The 21,805-nt window shown below is 44.6% G+C and overlaps 1 protein-coding gene across 5 annotated transcripts in view; it reads left to right on the plus strand.

The window, feature by feature from the left end:
• The first annotated feature begins 1,123 nt into the window (after positions 1 to 1,123).
• Positions 1,124 to 21,805, plus strand: part of LOC119650581 — a 235,885-nt gene continuing 215,203 nt past the window's right edge. For 3 of the 5 annotated variants that reach the window (XM_038053406.1, XM_038053410.1, XM_038053411.1), the window contains exon 1: positions 1,124 to 1,194. The gene's annotated coding sequence lies outside the window, so the exon portion shown is untranslated. The remainder of the gene's footprint in view (positions 1,195 to 21,805) is intronic. The other 2 variants (XM_038053408.1, XM_038053412.1) reach the window with 2 other exon arrangements.

The following is a 21,805-nucleotide window of genomic DNA, read 5'->3' on the forward strand; positions in this document are numbered from 1 at the left end:
GCCCGCAATGGCGTCAATGAATTGTGATTTTCTCCGGTATTAACTACACCGTTCTTTTTTATTGGTTCTGAATTAATTCTTCCTGTACTGTAATCCCCTTTTCTATTCTATTCCCCGAAGGGAGACTGGGACACCAATGTCCGTTTTTACCTAACTATTAGAGATCAATTTTCGACGTTATATATGACGGAGATACATATGACAATCAACTAACGCAAACAAAAAGACAACCAAACTTAAGTCGTGTTCTCAGCATCCATAGCACATACATATCACAAGCTCCTGGACAATCGGAGGTTATCACCAGAACATAAACATTGATAAATATTTTTAAATATTGAAAGAAAGAAATTCAGCAACTACTAGATTGTAACCAGGCAAGCGTCGAACACTTTATGAGCTTAAAGATTATCAACAGAATGTACAATAAAGATGGTGAAACATCACCTCATGAGGTAACGTGATATCACATCACCTTATATATCACAGCATCGAATATTAACACTCAGTGGCCAATATTATCAAGTATTTATCACTAGAGTGATATTTCCCTCGTATTTATTATAGTCATAGCATAAAATTTACGGCAAGGCCAAGTAGGCATCACGAAAAAGAAGAAAACAAGCAAAAAATTCGATATACTGTAGTAAGATATTTTCATATGAAAACAACAAGGAATCGAACGAGCATTTCTTCATTTAGAAGTATTTATATGGATTTTCTATTGTTGTTTTGTAATGTGATATCACATCAGCGCTAATATTACAAAACATTACTTACCACCAGAGTAATATCATCATCACTTTGGTGATGCACTGAGGTTAAATAATGTTGTAATGCTTGGTTATGCTTGTATCGCGTTCAGTGATGGTAGTGTGATATTACACTTTAGTGTGATATCACTTTGGATCTTATCAAAATTTAATTTCGGGATGGAGCATATTAGCTGTATTTAGGGTTTGTTTTCGATCCTTTTGTACAATTGATATCTAAAACTCTTCTCTATATCTATATATGGTTAATACGATTCTGCACAATCTTCTAAAAAAAAGGTTGCGAATTGACACTACTGTATCTAAACTATTACATCCTAAAATAATATTTCTTTTCTATTACTTTCCAGGCACTGGTTTTCAACACTATCTAATCTTACCAATAACAAAAACACATCAAATCATCAAAACATCTTAAAAGGTATGTAAACAAGCTACCATACACCAAATTTAAAGTAATCATTACCAACCAATTAATTTTACCTGATTAGCTCAAACACTTCTCGCTGTCAACTTGAACCATAATTACCATGACAAATGTCCAAAAATCACTGAAAAATGAATTCTGAACAAGTTCTTTGTTTAAATTCCACGTACAGGTTTGAGTATCACCTCAATTTTCATCTTATTTGGAAGATATGTACATAAGTAGATACGTCGAGTTTTTTGTGCATGTTTGGATTCACTTGACTGACCTTCACCACATATCATAGTAGAGTGGATATGAAAGATAAATCAGAAGATTCAGGAATGTAGTTGGCTTTGGAATAAGAAGTCATTTATGTATGTATGTATAATTGAGGGAATTTTGGCGCAGTTTTGTGAGAAAGCTTTTTGGAAAATTCTATAGGTTCAAATGGAAGCAATTTCCAGTCATTTCTGGATGGCATGACTACGCTGCTTTGGATGCTGTGGCGAAATCTCCATGAAAACATCTACTTTTAAGTAAAGAATCTTTAACAACTGGATCGAACTGTGTTAAATATAGAGTTCTGGATTCCAATTTACCCCAGTGAGGTTGCATTCTAAACTCATCTCGGGTTGCATAACATATCCATATCATCAAGTAAAATATCATCTCAAACCCCGAAAAACTCAGCATACTCTCGAATCAATTAACACTTTAAATCGACATTTTACATAAGCGTAAATTTCCCGTGCAAATAATTGTAAAAGCCGTTTTATTATCATCATCAAGATGATCTGCAAAACATGGTTTTTTTGGCGGTGCTCAAACCTCGACTTTTATGCTTTTCACTGAAGAAGACTCGCAGACGCAAAGCTGGCAAAATTAGTTTGCTGCCACGACTAACAGAAGATCCAAGATACTCTCTACAAGAAAAAGATGTTTAAGGTCAATGCCGTTTTATATGTACTCCCGAAAAGTATCTTTTATTTTTTTCCGTGTAATTTTGTTATATCTTTCTTTCTTATTGTCGAGGGTGATGAGCAATTTCTCGCATGTTCTGAGGGTTTTTTTTGTGAGTAACTAAAGGCCGCCAACTATCTAGATAGTCTTAGTTGAAACAAAAACTATAGGACAGCTGGTTGGTATCGGTTATGACTAGACTCTTGATTCAAAGATTTTTGACAGTCTAATAAGTACCTTAGTGAAACTCAGAATTGTTGGATTCTTACATTGTAAGAATATCTAGACAATGACGTAATTTTACTGACAAATGTCTGTGTTGTGAATCTGGAATCTGTGTAATTATGGTGATGATGTTGATGCTGACTTTGGGAAAGACAGATGAGCAAAGCTGGAAATAGGTTGTTCATCATCACACATCAGACAGGTCTCTCTATATGTGCCCTTACGACCCCTCAGGGAAAATATTATTGTCTACATTTTATTTTTGAAGTTAGTAAATTGGCTAAGTTTGCTATGTCCGAGGAGAAAGGTGAGAGCCAAATCGCAATCGTTAATAAATTCCTACTGGAGGTCATAGAACACTTGCAATCTTCACAACTCGAATGTTACATTGAGAGATGAGGGCGGGAAAACGCCTATGAGTCTTTTACTTATAAGAATACCCTGGAACGTTTGCTCAAAGAGAAGTAACCTGCAACAACCCAGCACTTTCCTTCCTTGTGGTGTAGAGATTTGCGCTATTTCTCCCCTTCCTCTGGTGTTCCCTAAAGTTCTATACTTGGCCCCCTACTCTTCCTGTTTGTTATCAATGACCTCGCCTCCACCCTCACCTGCCCGTGTTTTGCTTTACTCAGACGACCTTAAATTATTTGCCTTTGTTTCGTCTCCGCTGGAGTGTGCTCTCTTCCAGTCCAATTTTTATACTCCGGTCCGTTGGTTCTCGGTTAACAAACTGACACTGAATGTCAGCAAGTACGACTGGATGTGCTATTCGCTTAAACACTCTCCAACTTTCCAACATACTTTTCTACCCTCTTAGTAGGCAATCCCTTTCATTACTGACCTCATTCCAAGATCTGGGTGTAATATTCGATGGCAAGCTTCGTTTCAATTCTGACTACGTTGTCAACATCAATCGAGCGCCCGAAAAGTCTGATTTTATCCTGTGTTCCTCCTTCGACTTTACCTAAATTCAGCCCTCCTTAACACTCTTCAGCTCCTTTGTCAGAAACATTCTTAGATATTGCTGTGTAGCCTGCTCTCCCTTCCGTATCCATGAATGTCACGCTCTTAAAGTTATACACCGTAAGTTCAGCCGGCATCGGTTTTCAGATGATGTTCGCCGAGCTTTTAACACTGAGTACAGATGAGACACGGTCTGACGAGTTGCATATGCCCCGGGATAGAACTGTCAGTCGTTCTACTTTTGAAAATTTGAATGTGCAATCTAAAACGAGTGTTCAGAAAACCAAAATAGGTAAAAGAAAGTTCTTTTCAACTGATCTGGTCCGTCATCAAGTAGATGTGGGCTCGACTGAAAAATAGTTTCTACAGCTTATCAGCAACTGCAGAAAAGTTTTTCCAATTTAAATCCTGGCCATGAATCATTTAATTCATCCTGCGATAGGTTTCGAATATCATCAAGTCATCCCTGCGGAAATCGGTGCCTAGGCTAATTAGAACCCTATGCCAAAATAACGTGAAAGGCGGTGAATACATCATTCTTGACAGCCTTTAGTTGTCTGAGTCGGCCTTAGTTGTGGACGTATCCCGAAATAGGTCGGCACTTCACGCACGTCACGCTTTTAAATGAGAAATTGACACACCGCTCTGATTAAGATGAATAGATTCCTGATCACTTCAAGAGCCCGAGTAGATACCACTTACGATAACGCTATTTCCAGGGTAGAATTGAAGCGGCGACTTATGGGTTACCTTTGGAAAACTGGAGCATTTTATCCAAAAAGAAGGATTCATGCACTAAAAACAGTGACGAGACTTTCTTCTTCACTGGTCTTCCTTCTTCCTCTCGTGATTACCACAGCCTTACATTCATATAAATGAATGCAAAGTCTGTCCGATATCTCTGCCGCAAATAAGGAGTTCAGATCACGAATTGTAATGCGAAACTGCATACCGAAAGGAAGCGCGCCATAAAGGAGTATAACCACAATCCCGACTATGCCCCTGTTAGAAGGTCAACTGCAAATAACCAGGTTTTAAGCATAGGGTAGGTAGGTAGGTATCAGTAGCCGCTCCGAGGAGCCCAATTAGCGCTTTGGTGCGCCGTTTTGATGCCACAAACTCCTAAGACCGTGACTGTTGTTATAGGAACAGGGAAGCGGAGTCCAGCTGGCTCGGATCTTCAGAGCCAGCCCGTAGCATTCACGAAAGAAAGCAGCTCTCCGACCCTGTAACTAGAAATCTCACTGAGGTCCCCAAAGAATGGTTTACCCAGTGTCCGCAGCCTGACTCGAGCCAGAGCCGGGCAATCGCAGAGAAAGTGCATGAGGGTTTCCCTTCCTTCTCCGCAGCTTCGGCAATGCGAGTTGTAGGGTAAGCCGAGCCTAGCGGCATGGTCCCCTATGGGCCAGTGCCCCGTGCAGACCGCCGTAATCTTGAATGCATTTGCACGCGTCTGGCACAGGAGCTCTCGTGATCGGGCTATGTTATAAGGGGGCCAAATTCTCCTTGATTTAGCACAGCTTGTAAGCCTTCGCCATCTCAGGCCCGCGGCTGCTAGGTAGTGCGAGTAGACTCGACCCCCGACAGCCGCCAGCGGAACACCGACTGTGTTCTCCGAGGGACTGCCAAGAGCAGAGCCTTGCCTGGCCAATCCGTCAGCCCGCTCATTCCCTTTTATGTTCCTATGCCCGGGAACCCAGAGGAGAGTTATCTTGAGCGTGCCGCCCAGATGGTTGAGCGTGTCTCTGCACTGCACCACCAACCGAGAAGATGTCGTCGTTGAGTACAAGGCCTTGATGGCCGCTTGGCTGTCGGTCAGAATGGCTATGTTACGCTTGGGGCTCGAATCACGCTCCAGCCATCGACAGACTTCCAATATCGCCAGTACTTCCGCCTGGAATACACTGGTGAAACCTGGGAGACCATACGACTTGGACACACCGTGTGTATTCGAGAAAACCCCCGCGCCGACTCCATAGGCCATCTTTGATCCGTCCGTAAACAATACCGTGTCATAGTCTTGCAACACGCCGCCGGTCTTCCACTTTGCCCTGGTTGGAAGGTCCACAGCAAAGTTTCTCGTGAAGTTCAGCTTGCGTGTGACATAGTCCGTGGGGGATGCCCAGATTTCTCGACGCACTACAGCGGTGTACACCCAGAGAACCATCCTCGGCCGGAGACCCCATTTCTTGGCAAAGGTTCTCTTACAGGCATAGAAGGCTATACAGGCCTTCTTAACCCTCAGTTCTATGTTCAACCTCCAATTTAGCTTAGGATCCAGGATTACACCCAGATACTTCACATTAGAGGAAAGAACCAATCTTTGTTCATTCAGCCGTGGTAGATGGAATTCAGGTATCCTTGTCTTGGTGGTGAATAGCATCAGTTGCGTTTTGGTTGGGTTTATGCTGAGTCCGCATCTTGCGGCCCATAGGCACACCTTTCGCAACGCTCCTTTCATGATGTCGCTCATAATGGACGGAAGCATCCCAGATACTAGTATCACCAAGTCGTCGGCATATGCCACCACCTTCACCCCGCTGCTGTCTAAAGTACGTAAAATTTTGTCCATTACTATTAACCAGAACACCGGTGAGATAGCACCACCCTGGGGCGTGCCTCTGTTCACAGCTCTGGTCAAGTGGTTGCCTCCCAGATCGGATTGGATTATCCTGGTACTCAGCATGGATATAATCCAATGCGTGAGATACCCCTCCAATCCAACACCGGTCAAGGCTTCCTTGATGGCGTTGGTAGTGACGTTGTTGAAGGCTCCTTCTATATCCAAGAAGGCAGCAAGGGTATACTGCTTGTACTGCAGCGACCGCTCAACCGTGCCAATTACCTCGTGGAGGGCGGTTTCTGTGGATTTTCCTTTGAGGTAGGCATGCTGGGACTTAGAGAAAGGCGTTTTCTCCATAATCGTCCTTAAGTGAATGTCCAGGATGCGTTCTAGGGTCTTCAGCACGAAAGAGGTCAGGCTGATTGGCCGAAAGTCCTTCGCGGACTCATGACCGCGCCTGCCCGCTTTCGGTATGAAAACCACCCGTGCGCGCCTCCAGGACTGCGGTGCGTATCCTAAAGTGATGCAGCTCCGGTAAATCTCAACAAGCCACGGCACAACCCTTTCCTGCTGCTTCTGTAGCATGACTGGCATTATGCCATCTGGGCCTGGAGATTTGTATGCGGAGCAGCTGTTTATAGCCCAGCCGATCCTATCCCCGGTAATTACCGATTTGATAGTCTCGCACAGCTGGGGTTGTCGCAAACCTTCCAAGCGAGGTTCTGACTCACAGTCCTCTTCGCTGGAGGGAAAGTGCGTTTGCACCAGCAACTCCAAGGTTTCACTAGAAGATTCCGTCCAGGAGCCTTCCGACTTTTTAAGGAAGGATGGACTCTTATGTTCCTTGGACAGAATCTTATTGAGCCTCGCGGATTCACTAGTGCTTTCAATGTTCTGACAATAGTCTAGCCAAGACCGCCTCTTGGCGGTCCTGATGGCCGACTTGTACTTCTTTAGACAGTCCTTGTATGGCTGCCATTATTTTTGCCTGTAGCAGATGTTGAAGATTTCTCTGGTCAACTTCCTGAGACTAGAGAGATCTTCGTTCCACCACGGTGGCAGGGTCTTTTTGCTGTACTTAGCAGGGCACGAGACTTTGAAGGCGGTATCAAAAGCCTTCTCCAGAGCCCCGACCTTTGACTCCAGTTCGTCTGTCGTGCCAATCCTACCAATTTGCGCACCGGAGAGTTTGTTCTTAATTACCTGACCAAACTTTCTCCAGTCGATCCTCCTGGGGTCTCTAAAGGGCTTGGAGACCTCTGCGGCGAGATCTAGACTGAAGAGTATCCAACTGTGGTCAGAGAAGGATCTCTGGTCAGACACTCTCCAGTCCTCCACCCTAAGAATCCCGTTGTCGGTTATTAGGGTGATATCAAGGACCTCCTCCCAACCGTCGCAGTTTTTAAGCGTACTCTCGGGATTCCTTTTTGAGCATAGTTGCCGTTCCGGGGACTACCAGTTAACCTCTGGAATTAATGCAAAAGTAGCTAAACCGATAGATTCTTGCCGAATTCGAGTGAAAGGAGAGAACTTCCAGAATGTGTACAATGCGGGGTTGAAAATTAAATTGACTCTTTAATCTTTCTCTTGAAAATCTTGAAATATGAGGAAATGTCAGTCCTAGCGGACCTAAGAGTGACCAAAATTAACCAAGATCCGAGAAAAACAACGTAATATCGTTGTGAATACCTCGAATTTGTGTAAAAACATGGTTGGTGCCTGATACTACAAAGCATCGACAACTTGTACGACCCACCTGTCATTCAACAGTGAAAAAGCTATCTTGCTGATCGAGCGGCAGATCTACTGAGTAACGTGCCTGGAAACATGGATGAGCATTGCTTCCATCAAAATTGCTCTTTTCTCGGGCTCTGCACAAGTCATCGGCCACATCCGGAAGGGGCGTCGTAAAATCATGGAAGTCGTGAAAGCGGATCAATGAACGCAAAGGGTTGAAGGCTCTATTGACCGTTGCGAGTGATGGCGGGCGTTACGCGCTACAACTCCGATATCGAGCGAAATCAAGAGAAGTTCCACATAGTGTACGTCGTGACAAGAAAGAATTCGCTACTGCGCAGGCAACCCCATTAGTGTTCTCCAAATGGAGGAACCCACCATGAAAAACGTGATTGTGAAATCTTGGTTCTTTGAATTGGGGTTTTAGAATATACTCGAAGCCTTCCCCACTTGTCGTAGAGGCGACTAAAAGGGATAAAAATTTGTGGGCTAGCAACCTACAAATTTTTAAACTTTATTGCTACCGAAATGTCAACAACACCTCGGATAGGGACTGACTCACGGTAACGACTTTTCATCATCATCATCAACGGCGCAATAACCGGTATCCGGTCTAGGCCTGCCTTAATAAGGAACTCCAGACATCCCGGTATTACGCCGAGGTCCACCAATTCGATATCCCTAAAAGCTGTCTGGCGCCCTGACCTACGCCACCGCTCCATCTTAGGCGGGGTCTGCCTCGTCTTCTTTTTCTACCATAGATATTGCCCTTATAGACTTTCCGGGTGGGATCATCCTCATCCATACGGATGAAGTGACCCGCCCACCGTAACCTATTGAGCTGGATTTTATCCACAATCGAACGGTCAAGGTATCGCTCATAGATTTCGTCATAATGTAGGCTACGGAATCGTCCATCCTTATGTAGGGGACAATTTTTCGTGCTAAGAACACAAGTCTACGAGGAATACATGAGGACTGGCAAGATCATTGTCTTGTACAGTAAGAGCTTTGACCCTATGGTGAGACGTTTCGACCGGAACAGTTTTTGTAAGCTGAAATAGGCGGCTTTTAGTTATCAAAAATGGTCCTCAGAATATTCACTTTTTCCAACTTGTGCGGGAGTTTCAGTAATATAAACTGGATACGCTGCGCCTATGCGGAGCAACATGGTGGGACTCTGAAAATACTCCTGTCCCTCTTGCATCAATGTACTCTGTAAAGCCAGGTGCCAGTGGACACGAATCCGGTGTCGCGTCGCTTCTGACGGCTACCGCAAGGCGCGCTCTTTTGACCTAGAAGTCGGTTCCTGGCAGACTTCTAACTGGAAGATTTCGGTCCAGGTTAAGGAACATCACAATTGTACAATGTTACGCACCAACAGAGACTGCCGATGTAATGTAAAAGGATGTTTTCTACGAGCATCTAAACGTGGTTCAGGGGAAGCTGCCTAAAGGTTACATTGTGATCATGATAGTTAATCTGATTGCCAAGTTAGGATCCGATAACTTCTTGTGATGGGAAACACGGTCTATAACGGTTATGCTGGGAGGTTCATAGATTTCTGGAACTTCCATCATCTCATCGTTGGTGGCAAATTATTGTGACCGACTCTGTACCAGCAATCAGATCGACCACTTCACCATCAGCAGTAAACTCCAGAGTTGTCTTCTGCATGTGCGTAACGAGAGAGGCGCTGACCTCGGTCGCGAAGGGGATCAGCATCGGGTGGTCGCTTACGTTTTCTTGCGTGTTGCGTCTGGCAGTTCTGGGGGGCTGCGACCCCGCAAGTTCAACATCGACCGCTTGTTCGACCCATAACGGGAGCTATCTTGCTGATCGATGAGCAGATCTATGAGGGATGGTGGGTGTGGCGCGCTCGAACTCCGATACCGGGCGGAAAGATGCTGCAAATTCCAATGATTTCAAAACTGTATACTTCATCACAGAAGAGTTTGCATGTGGTCACAAATCTTTTGATGGTTCTCTGAGGGACGTCCATGTTCCACTTCTCATTCACGATGATGAACAACAGAATAGGTGGAAAGAACACTTCACCACGGTTCTTAACAGTATAACATCCGATGAGGTTCCTCCTCTTGTGGATGAAACGGTTGGTCACCATAACATGCGGATACGGACTGTTCCTTCAAGCAGAAGGGAAATCGTTTCCGCCATCAGTGCACTCAAAAGTCTGGGCTTGACGATCTCCCGATAGATTTATTTATCGCTGCATCTATAGCTACTACTGATCTGCTGCTTCCACTCGTACGGAAATCTTGGGAATCCGAAATATTTCCCAGAGAGTGGGGGCAGGAGATGATCGTTAAGATTCCAGAAAAGGACACCCGTTTTGAGTGTAACAATTGAAGGGGTGTTTGCGTGCTCCCTGCTGTCGCAAAGATAATAGCTAAAATAATACCGGAATACATCAAAGAACATCTCGAAATCTTCATCGATATAGAGCAGACTTGTTTCTGCTCCGGATCCTTCTTCATTGACCACATCAACATCATAAAAATCGTTTTGGAACAGTGCGTGGAATTTAGATCTTCGCTGCACTTGCTCTTCAGCGATTTCGAGAGAGCTTTTGATAGCGTGAACAGGGAGTGTATCTGGAGTTTTTACGTAGGAGGGTCATTCGCGAGAAATTGATAGCCATTATCAGAGCGACATAGGATAGCGCCAAATGTCACGTGCTGCAGATAAAATCTCGGAGCATTTCGGGGTCCAGAATTGCATCCTGCCATCGATATCATTTTTTCTTCTTATCGGTGACATTGTTCATACCGCCTTATCCGGACGACGAGGAGGAATTCAATGGTCGATGACATCTTTCCTCAAACACATCTTTCCTCGACAGCACTGATGACATCTGCTTGCTCTCTCACCGGGTCATGGACCTTGACCAAGTACTGAAGATATGCGCGAACAAAGCCAAGGTTCTCGGTCTGACGGGTCCTCGCACTCTCCCTGTCTGTATTAAAGAGCAGAGGATTCAAAACGTTGATCAATTTCTTTATCTGAAAGCGTTGTTTCTGCGGACAGGGGAGTAGCACATGGAAAGTGAATTCCACTGTTGTGTGTGTGTGTGTGTGTGTGTGTGTGTGTGTATGGTGGGGAAGAAGCTACAGCTTCTAAGCACTAAGGCCGTGTTGGCCCATTGTACTCGCCTCCCCCGTCTAACGGAATATTCCGGATTCGTTAACGTATCGCAGGATTTCCGTTAGTGGATGTGATGCTACCCGTCGCAATTGGAGGACATCGGCACCAAAGATCTAATGCCTGATGCGCCCATAGGCGGGGCATTCACATAGGAAATGCTCCGTGGATTCCGCTTCTTCATTACAGGAGGCACACCTATCACCTTCGGTAATTCCTATTCTGAACATATGCCCAGCTGGTGAATTATGGCCTGTCAGAATGCCCACAATACACCTGCAAGTCCTCCTGCTTTTCGACAGGATAAACTTTGCGGTACGTATGTTGGGTTCTGGCAGGAAAAGTTTGGTGTGTCGAGCAGCATTTAAGCTCTGCCACCTGTCGTTATGGGAAACTTGTTCCCAGTTTTTGAAAACAGATTTAGCCAATGCTACTGATACCCCAATTGCTGGCTCCGGTCCCGGCATAGGGGAGATTGACCCCTCTTTCGCTAAAGCGTCCGAGATTTCATTTCCCTCTATGCCACAGTGACCAGGTACCCAGAGTAGTTTCACCGTATTGAATCTAGACATAGAGTTCAAACGGTTTCTGCATTCCTGAACGATTTTCGAGGTGATCAAAGGACTGCTCAATGCCCTCAGTGCAGCTTGACTGTCACTGCAGATTGCGATGCGCCTGCCCTTCAACCGCTCGTCAATCACCCAGTTTGCCACCCTTAGGATCGCATAAACTTCAACTTGAAAAATCGTTGCATATTGTCCCAAAGGAAAAGCCCACTTCTCGTTTTTATTCGAGAGGTAGACTCCGGCTCCAGAACCCTCTTCTGTTTTTGAGCCATCGGTGTAGAAGACTTCCATATATCCCACCACGCATTCCTCTGGGTCTTCCCAGTCCTCTCTACGCTTCAGGGTAACTACATATTTTCTACCAAACAGATGTATGGGGACACGAGAATCGGAAGGCATTGTAAGAACTGGATTTAGTCCTCCCAGTAACTCTTCCAATGCTCTGTGCCCCCCACATCCGTTGTTTTCTCATAGATCTAACCGAATTAGCCTATGAGCTGCTCTCATTGCAGTGTTTTGAATAAATATATCCAGGGGCTGCAAATTGAGTAGTGCATTCAGAGCTGCGTCGGATGTCGTGCTCATGGCACCAGTGATACCCAGACAAACAGTTCTTTGCAGTGCGTCTAGTTTACGGTGAAAACCTTTTTGTCTCACCTTAACCCACCAAACTACAGATGCATATACGAACATCGGCCTAATGATAGCAATGTATATCCACATTACCACATGAGGCCTGAGTCCACATGTCGAAGCAAAGGTCCGTCTGCACAGCCCATAAGCTGTGAGAGCTCGTTTCATCTTTACCTCTACAAGTTTGTTCCAAAGAAGTTTTTTATCTAGAGTGACCCCCAGATATTTCACTTCTTCGGAGAGTTGTAGGGTAGTACCCCTCATCTCAGGGAGACAAAGTCCATCCAGTTTTCTCCTTTTTGTGAATAAAACCATTGTGGTTTTATTTGGATTAACTGACAAACCATGTCTAAGGCACCAGCTGTCTATCAAATCAACGGCACGCTGTATATTTCTACACACCGTTCCAAGATCCCGATCAACAGCAAGTACAGCCACGTCATCAGCATAAGCTTGAGCGTGTATTGGCAAATTTTGCAGCTCGCATAGTAGTGAGTCGATCAGCATACTCCACAGAAGCGGCGAAAGCACACCTCCTTGGGGGCAGCCCTTCGTCGCTTCGGTAGTCAGGTAGCGATCGACCCCTACCTCAGCGCACAACAATCTTTGCGTTAGCATAGTATGGATCCACTTAATTAAAGCATCATCAACACCATGCGCTCTGGCGGCATCACAAAGTTTTTGAAAAGGCGCACAGTCAAAAGCCCCTTCAATGTCCGCGAACACCCCCATCGCGTGCTCACCATTCAAAGTTGCATCCTCTATCTTTGTGACCAAAGAATGAAGAGCAGACTCACAGGACTTTCCACGTTGGTAAGCATGTTGGTTTTCACTAAGTGGGTGTGACCTAAGTGCGTTTCCACGAATGTGACGCTCTACCAGTCTCTCCAAACCTTTCAGCAAGAATGAAGTCAAGCTGATCTGTCTGAAGTTCTTTGGATTAGAATAGTCATCTTTCCCAGGTTTCGGTATGGAAACAACCTTAACCTGTTGCCAAGAAGAAGGCACGTAGCCCAGAGCAAGACATCCTCGAAAAATATTTCTTAGAGATCGCTCTAAATGCTCCATACCCTCCTTTAACATTGCCGGATAGATGCCATCCATGCCAGGTGCTTTGAAATGTTCAAAGGACAGTATGGCAGCTCTCACCTTTTCATGGGTAACAACCGTTTTCGCAGTGTTTCAGTTCCCCTTGCAACACTTGCGTGTTGAAGGGGTTGCAAGAACCGTCAACTCTCCCCCTACCACTTCTCTCACCCGTTCTGCCGGGTGGTGTACTTCCAGGAGGGTCTGTACTGAATCCAGTCTGGAGCTCGTGAAAGTACCGTCGGGTTTTCTAAGAGAATCCAACTTGGCCGACTCATCCCTTTTGAGGACTCTGCACAGCCTTGAAGTCTCCCTTTCGCCTTCCAGTGCCTCACAGTACGCTCTAAATGAGGTTCGTTTCGAGCACCTCACGAGCCTCTTATATTCACGTTGTGAGTTCCTGAAATTTAACCAGTCTTCGTTCTTGTTAATTTTGCAAGCACGATTTAGAAGTCGCCTGGTTGATTTCCTGAGTTTTTGCAGTTCTCGGTTCCACCAAGGAACCGTTTTACCGCTTTGGACTCGGGAAATAGGACAAGCCTCCTCATAGCACTCTAAAAGTGTGCCGTTCAGAGTTTTCAATTCATCTTCCAGCACCAAAGAAGTCCTTAGTCGCCTAGGGAACTGTACTTTATTGCCAAGAAGTTCATTGAACTTTGCCCAATCCGTTTTCCTAGGGTTCCGTCTTTGTACTGCAAACTGTTCGCCCGCAATAGTCAGATTGAATTCTAGATATCGGTGATCTGACAGTGAGACTTCGTCTAGCACTCGCCAGTGTGTAATCAACTCTAACAATTTTGAGGTACAGATTGTTAGGTCAATTACTTCGCTTCTTCTCGGTCCCACGAACGTAGGGGCGCACCCTACGTTTGCAGTCATAAGACCAGCTGAAGTGATGAAATCAAATAGCTTCTCTCCTCTTGGATTGCATTTGCTACTGCCCCAACAAATATGTTGAGCATTCGCATCGCAACCTATTAAGAGTTCGAGACCACTTGATTCTGCATACGCCACCAGATCCCTAAGTTCTTGCGTCGGTGGAGGATACAAAGAATCATAGGGTAAACAAGCGGAGGCAACTATGATGTTTTTCCTCTCGTCATTTATTTGGTATTGTATGATGACCATAGCTAAGTCCTGGGAACAATATTGTCTCAGCATAGTTGCCTCTAACCGTCTTGACATCAGGACGCAAGCTCTCGGTCTTATGGATCTTTCGTCGTAGAAGATCCTAGCTCCCTTTACTGATCCAATGCCACAGATTCTGTTAAATCAAACCCACGGTTCTTGCACCAGAAAGATATAGGGGAAATCCTGCAGCTTTGTCATTCTCGCTGCCAGCAGGTAGGAGGGAGCTTTGGCATGCTGCAGGTTGATTTGACCAATCTTTATATTTTTCGACATAAACTTAGTCTATTGTCGCTGACAGAAGAGTCTGGTGCGTCCAGTGTGGATCTTACCGGGGTTTCCAGTTTATCCCCACCTTCCGCCGGAGATTCCGCTACCTTGTGTCCGATTTCTCTGGGCGTTACCGCGCCTAGTGGTACAGCCACGTCCATGTCCTCATTCCCAAGGTGCTTCATCTTCCTTCGCAGTGCTCTCTTCTGCCGTCGGCTTCGGGCCTTTCCAGGTTCACGGTGTCCGGACCGCTTGGATCCATTTCCACACACCGGCGTTAAACCAGTAGCGTCCACGTCACCAGCTTCCCGTTCTTCCGCTCTTCCTGGTAAGGATGAAGGAGAAGGTTCTGACAGGCAGAATTCAGCCGTAGTCGGATTTCCAGTTTCTCCCAATTTGAAAGTTTCCGTACTTTCCTTTCTGGCTAACTTCGCCGTAGGCACCAAGTGCAAACTTTCCACTGAGTCGGAAAGCATGCCTTCTACAGATTGATCTGTAGGCGAGTATGAATGTGGTGAGGCCTCCAAAATCCGCGCCTCGGCCGCGACATGATTGCTCATGGTCGCGGGTGGATTCGAAGTCTGTGACTTCTTACCACTTGGAGAGTTTAAATCCATCGTTTCCATATTCATATTTTTGGACACCCTTAGTGTAGTAGTAAACTACTACAGGCTCCCCCACCACGACAAGGTGGTGTCCGAGGGGGAGATTCCACTGTTACTCCATGTTTTCGTCAATACCTGTTTGCGTCGTGTCATCAGAGTGCACTGGCCTGACACTATCTCAAACGAAGAACTTGGTCGACGAACAGGCTTGGCACTCGTATGCCATGTGATTGGAAGACGGAAGAGGCAGACCTTGCGAGCTAAGTCATGAAATGGAATTCACTCTGCCAAGATGGCCGACGAACAGTAGAGAACGAGTGTGAGCGTCTCGGGAAATCGTGGGGGAACTGAAGGGCATTTCAGGTAACCGCAAGCGATGGGTTTCTTCAACGAAGAATCTGCGCGTTCTACTTTTGGGAGACGCCGTGAGATTCGCAAAAGCTTGCGTGCGTCGTTGTCTTGTGTGTGCTTTTAACTGTGGTTCCCCCAATTTCCTAATATAACTTAACTTTGTTGTGACTTTGGTCTGATCTCCGCTTAGTTAAAAAGATCAAGGCGACCTCCTTTCTAGCCATTGTTGATCCATGCAGGGTCTCCCTAGCTCTATATTGCATGAGAGGTAACAGCAGTTTTCTACTCTTCAGGATGCTTGTTTGGAATAAAGAAAGCCCAAGAAACTGGAAAGCGATGACACCCCGTTAATAGGTCTTCTGAAACCGGAGTATGGACACTTTGGACCTGTGCAGCGCGGGAGCGAAATATTGAAGTTATAGGGAGGGGGGGATTGGGGATCTTCTAGTTACTGGTGGTGGAAGCGAAAGAAAAAGGAAGGGGATGTCGCTTACCCTGAAACTGCAATTGGAAGACTACTTCGAAATGAAATGTTGGCCTAAATCTCCACTCGAAAAGTGCGAGTCCCAAATGAGAGTGGGACTGTCAATACTTGGCGCAACATTTGGATTTCTAAAAGCGAGAATTGGTCTGCATCACAGCAAACGGTTCCAATCCCTTAAATCATACAACGATTATATCTCCAAGCGAACCAGGAAGAGCTTCTCCACTTTCGATTAAAAATTACCGACATATTTTAGCTGCAATAGCTAGATGTGAACTCTTGGGAACCATTTTAGCTTCGTATTGGAGGCTACGCTTATAAATTCCGCTCTAAGTGGATGCAATATATAATTGGCCATCGGCTTAAGGAAGTTGAACATGAATTTCCTTTTTATAGTCGATGTTTCCAGAACGCCACTTGGTGCGCTTTTTTATGAGCGAGAGCGAGAATTTACTTAACATATAATAATCCACGAGCGCAAGGTCTACGTCCTCTAATAGTTACCATCATAAATTTTATTATTGTTTAATTTCTTGAATGCCATAAATATATTTATTATTCTGCACTGGTTGATGCGAATATGATATTTCCAGACACGTCTGCCGTATTGCGCCTCATATTGGCTTAGTTCAGCTATCACGTGCTTAATCTCGGGCCCCGTTGTATGTCTTTCTCTGCATCACAGATACTCGTATCCGGGTATATTAATAAAGATATTTTGTTGGCTCATGAAACAGTCTGCATTACTAACGAAAAACCTTTCTTACCAGCTTAATCCAGCCATCATTTTCCAGACCATGATCACTGATCATACGAGCATGATTCTGCACACACGCATCCATCTAAGTGTTTAAATTGTTCTAAAGATATTTAAGTATCGTGATTTCCTGTGTACCGTTTGCTTTGCAAAATTATTTCATCTTGTCTATTATTGCCGGTTGATTGCTACCGTGATCAATCTCGAAAACTAAATGATCTTCATATGCCATTGTGTTTCCGAAAAGACGATCAATCTTTTCTGGGAAGCTCGCAATTCCACATGTTCAAGGCTCCCTTTTACAAACGCTTATCGCTGTATCTTTTGCCAGTAACGCTGGTAGGCGCTCGTATTCTGAGATATTTTGTTAATTTTTGGGTATTTTCTAGTGATCATGTTCGTGATCTCATCAAGATCGCCTGATTTTCGCCATTATTTAACTCCACCGCCACATGGAAAATCCATGGTTCAAAAGAAACAATTTAGGAGCTGCTAAATCGTTTTTCGAAAAGGTGCAATAAATAATTTCTAATAGACCGCAAGCCGAAAGTGTTTTCTTCTAGATACAAAAAAAAACTAAATTTCATTAAACGATCTCCCCAGAGATTTCATTGAATCTATTTCTCTGGATTCATCGAACCTGACTCAACTAAAGCTTTGGATTTATCTCTACCCCCAAGCATACTTGCTTTCATTTTTCGAGAAGATACTTCCAAACAGAAGATTCAGATATTTAAGTTCCTCTTTTTGTTTTCCTATGGAAGCGATACCGATGTTGATTATGATGGGGTTTTAACGCAGTAATTGGTAGTACTCACGTACCACTTTACCGTTACATCATGATCAGATTTGCGGCTTTATGACAGATAATTAACGTAGAGAATTGATTATTCCAGTTGATTGGTATTGACCCGGCACCAAAAAATCCGTAGACCAAAAGACGTTATTGGAGAACGTCTAATGATTCTTGTGTTTTTTTTTTTTAATATAGGTTTCTGTGTTTTAGATTGGATGAGGTTTATAGATACGTAGACCAAGTAAATAAGATGTTTCATTTTATTGTTTATAAGCGCGTTGATATATAATTTTCTAAAGCGTTTTGATTTATCCAATTTTAAAAGGTCAAGAGACTCTTTAAACGAAAATTTTCCAAGAATCTTTTTAGGTTCAGTGAATGGATTTAAGGTGAGCGAAGTTGAACCCACAACTTAGTCTTTGCGCAGTAATTTATCTGTTTAGAAATTTTTGTTGAAGCGAATAATTTCTAAACAGGTTATCGGCACCCAGAGCTGTCCCCTTGTCCAATTTTCTGTTGGTAATATCAAGATGAATGTAAATAGATTATTAAATTTGGCTACTGGTCTGCAGGAAATAGTAAAGATACCATTGCTTGAAAGGGTTGCATTTACCATCAGATTTCATAAGAGAAAGGTGTCACAAGTGTTCACAGGTGTTCCTTCTATTGCGGTGATAGTTACCACTAACCTTGACCAGTCTTGGACGGCCCTACGGCGGAGACAATACAGCTCTTAGGTCCAGCATCAGTGCCAAAGCAAAATAACTATAAGTATCAGTCATCGCTAGGGTCCTGCCGGTTTAGTTCTGGGTAGCCTAAACTCACAGCGATACATTTTTAGTCAAGGCGGTGACCAATTTTATGGTATCAATAATCAGATACATTTATTGCCTCCCAGGCCATCAACTACTTCTAGCAGTTACTACCCGCTGGCTGGCAGAGCCACTTCAGATGAGTCCTTTGCAGACTCGGATCTGATCGCCGTCCTCGAGTACGTGGGAGCGGAAATATAGGGAGGCCCCACATTCCGTTCCCACGTACTCGAGGACGGCGATCAAATCCGAGTCTGCAAGGGACTCATCTGAAGTGGTTCTGCCACGAAGCCTCACCGGAGGTTATCTGGTACCATAGGAACCGGGATGGCCCTCTGAGAGCATATGCCCCAGGAGAATTCCTGGAGGATGTGTTCTCGGCCCGGTTATTTGCGGTTGGGAGTTTCATGATGGTTGTGGTTATGCCTACATCGCGGGCAGAGCTCATCGGAGCTAAAGCGTGGAGTTGCGCTGTACAACTAGGGTGCCGTACACCTTAGTTGCGGCAGAGGTGTTAGATAGGCCTCGCATCCACTGGTATGAATGCTGATCCTGCACTCAATATAAACCAGTACCGCTGTGCTACTCATGACGGGGCTCTGATTGTAGTCCCAAAATCAATCCGTGTCTGAAGAGGACCGTGGGATTATGTCTATACGGTAGGAACTCACGTTAAACCCCCAGGACTTTCAGTACCTCCCCGACAATACTTAAAAGGTGAATGGCACAATAAGCGGACGGTGCGTCTGAAGGTTTATCAGCTTTAGGTACCAAAACAATCTATTCTATTATTCCTATAATGCTCGAAAGCTCTCCCCGGCAATGTATATTCCGATATTATGCATTTTGTCGACCCGGGGGTCGTGGAAATTTTCAATATTCGGCGAGTCCAGGCAGCCTCCATGGCGGCAAATTTTCTGCGATATCACGCGCTCTCGGCATCGTAGCGTGGAAATTTTTGCGTTTCCGCAATTTGGGCCACCTCCCCTTTCGATCAAGGAAATCTGAAGATTTTGGATTTTTGGCTATTTTGTCGACCCGGGGGTCGCGGAAATTTTCAATTTTCGTGGATTCCAGGCAGCCTCCGTGGCCCCAGATTTTCTGCGACATCTCGCGCTCTCAGCATCGTAACGTGGAAATTTTTGCATTTCCGCAATCTGGGCCGCCTCCTTTTTCGATTAAGGCATCGCCCGACGAAATCAGAAGATTTTGCATATTTGGCCATTTTGTCGACCTTGGGGTCATGGCAATTTTCAATTTTCGTAAATTCCAGGCTGCTTCCATGGCGGCGGATATTCTGCGATCTCGGCATCGCAATCTGGGCCGCCTCCCCTTTCGATCAAGGTATCGCCCGACGACATCTGAAGATTTTGCCTTTTTGTCCATTTTGTCGACCCGGGGGTCGTGGAAACTTTCAATTTTCGTGGATTCCAGGCTGCCTCCATGGCGGCGGAGTTTCTGCGATATCTCGCGCTCCCGGCATCCTAGCTTGAAGCCTACCCTTTGGATCAAGGTATCGCCCGACGAAATCCGAAGATTTTGAATTTTTGGCCATTTTGTCGACTCGGGGGTCGTGGAAATTTTCAATTTTCGTAAATTCCAAGCAGCTTCCATGGCGGCGGATATTCTGCGATATCTCGCATTCCAGGCATCGTAGCTTGAAAATTTTTGCATTTTCACAATCTGGGCCGTCTTCCCTTTCGATTAAGATGTCGCCCGAGGAAATATTTTGCATTTTGGCCATTTTGTCGACCCGGGGGTCATGGAAATTGACCTTACCTTTCAGCAAGTTTAAAGGCTTCCCGGGCCCGAAGTTTTTTCCCATTTTAGCAAATGCGAATTTGCAAAGCTTTAGCAAATTGTCATCAGCTCGCTTCCGGATTACTGTGGTTACTGCTATTATTTCCTGTCATGTATGACAATCTTTGTATCTCTTTTAAGGAAATCGGTCATAACCGTCTAGACACTTACTCGCTTCACAACTAACATTTCGTTTCTTTATGGGCTTATTCTTGCCGTTTTAATCAGTTTTCCTGGCCGCTTTTTTGGACAATTGTTCGGTTTGACGACGATCCGAACTAGGGTTAAGTGGTTCAATCACTCACAGCTGAGTCGACTGGTATCCAACGTCAAATCACGATACAAATTCCACTGCCACCAGTGAGATTTGAATCGCGACCTTTCGTACGGCAGCCTTGTGCCCTAAACAATCAGCTATCCGAACACTGTGTTACCAAACATAGCCCACTTTAAATGCCGTTTGGAACTATGTTGGTTTGCATATCTTTGTAACCGAAGTTTAAGGTTTTGCCAGGCATTATCATTCTTCCAGTCCTCCAGTGGAATCGACTTTATACTTTCCGAATAATGCAAACAAGGGCATCGTCAGATAACTGTAGGTGAATAATTGATTTCGCCAATTTGTAGGAAGTCCCAGAAAGGATTAAGCCAGGTAACTGCATGCTAGAAATCTACTTGTGAAGTTTGGAACAGCTGACGTTTGGAATGACTTAACCTAAACTGGCTTAAAAAATGGAGTGGATATTTATGAGGGAGCCCTGAGGCAGCAACTGGGGAAGAACTATTCCTCAGTTATACAAAATACCCAAAAGGGATTTGCCTGTCAAACAAAAAAACAAAACCCTTTTAAAATCGGTTTACTGTCTGTGTGTCTGTCTGTATGTCTGCCCGTCTGTTTGTCAGCTGCGCTTTCTCACAAATGGTTACTCCTGTTGATACAAAATTTGGTGGGAAGTTTCGTACTCGAATGGAAAGTGTGGAGACTTGAAAGCGATCTAGAGTCGAGTATCCTGCCCTTTTCCTTGTTAGAATACCTCAAGAGCTAGTCGTTTGTTGTGTTGTCCGGGAGACTTAACGTCTCGTAGGTGATTGTCTTCCAGAAGTCTCTGGTAATACGGGACTTTGCGGCTATATTCTGAAAGGTTTGCGGTCCGAGCCTCTGGGAAGTGCCTTTCCATACCTTTTTGGTTAAACGGTTATCTTTTCTTATCTTATCTACGTGCGAAACAGCGTTGGACTTCGGCCACCCTTGAAGATTCCGCCTATCCGCTAACTCTCATCGAGGGGATTTTCAGTCGTTTCTCTAAGGCTTGATACATTACGAGTCTAGATCTGAAATGTGCGTCCTGACAAATTCCTCTGGATGAAGCGATTCAAAGACCCATCCTCAGAATTTCCGAAACCAAAAATTTGGAAAAAAATCATACGGTGCCTAGGCCTCAAAACATTCTTCATACCAACATCTGTCCAAATATTAATAATAGATGCTACTGTATTTTTTAGAAATTAATAAGAACGAATGGTCTTATTATCGTCATTCCTGTCTTCTGCAATAGTTGGCCATGTTTGGTAGCATTTTGCTTAATCTCATCTGAAAGTTTTAGTAATAAGTCAGTGAAAGATTGCCTTACGGCTCTTATGAGTAAATTCTACAAGATCATCGTCAAGGCACTTGGCATATATACGTCAGTTTTACAAAAGATTCCCAATTTCGATTAACTGCAC

The sequence above is a fragment of the Hermetia illucens genome, chromosome 3, assembly GCF_905115235.1.
Source record: "Hermetia illucens chromosome 3, iHerIll2.2.curated.20191125, whole genome shotgun sequence".
Taxonomy (NCBI): domain Eukaryota; kingdom Metazoa; phylum Arthropoda; class Insecta; order Diptera; family Stratiomyidae; genus Hermetia; species Hermetia illucens.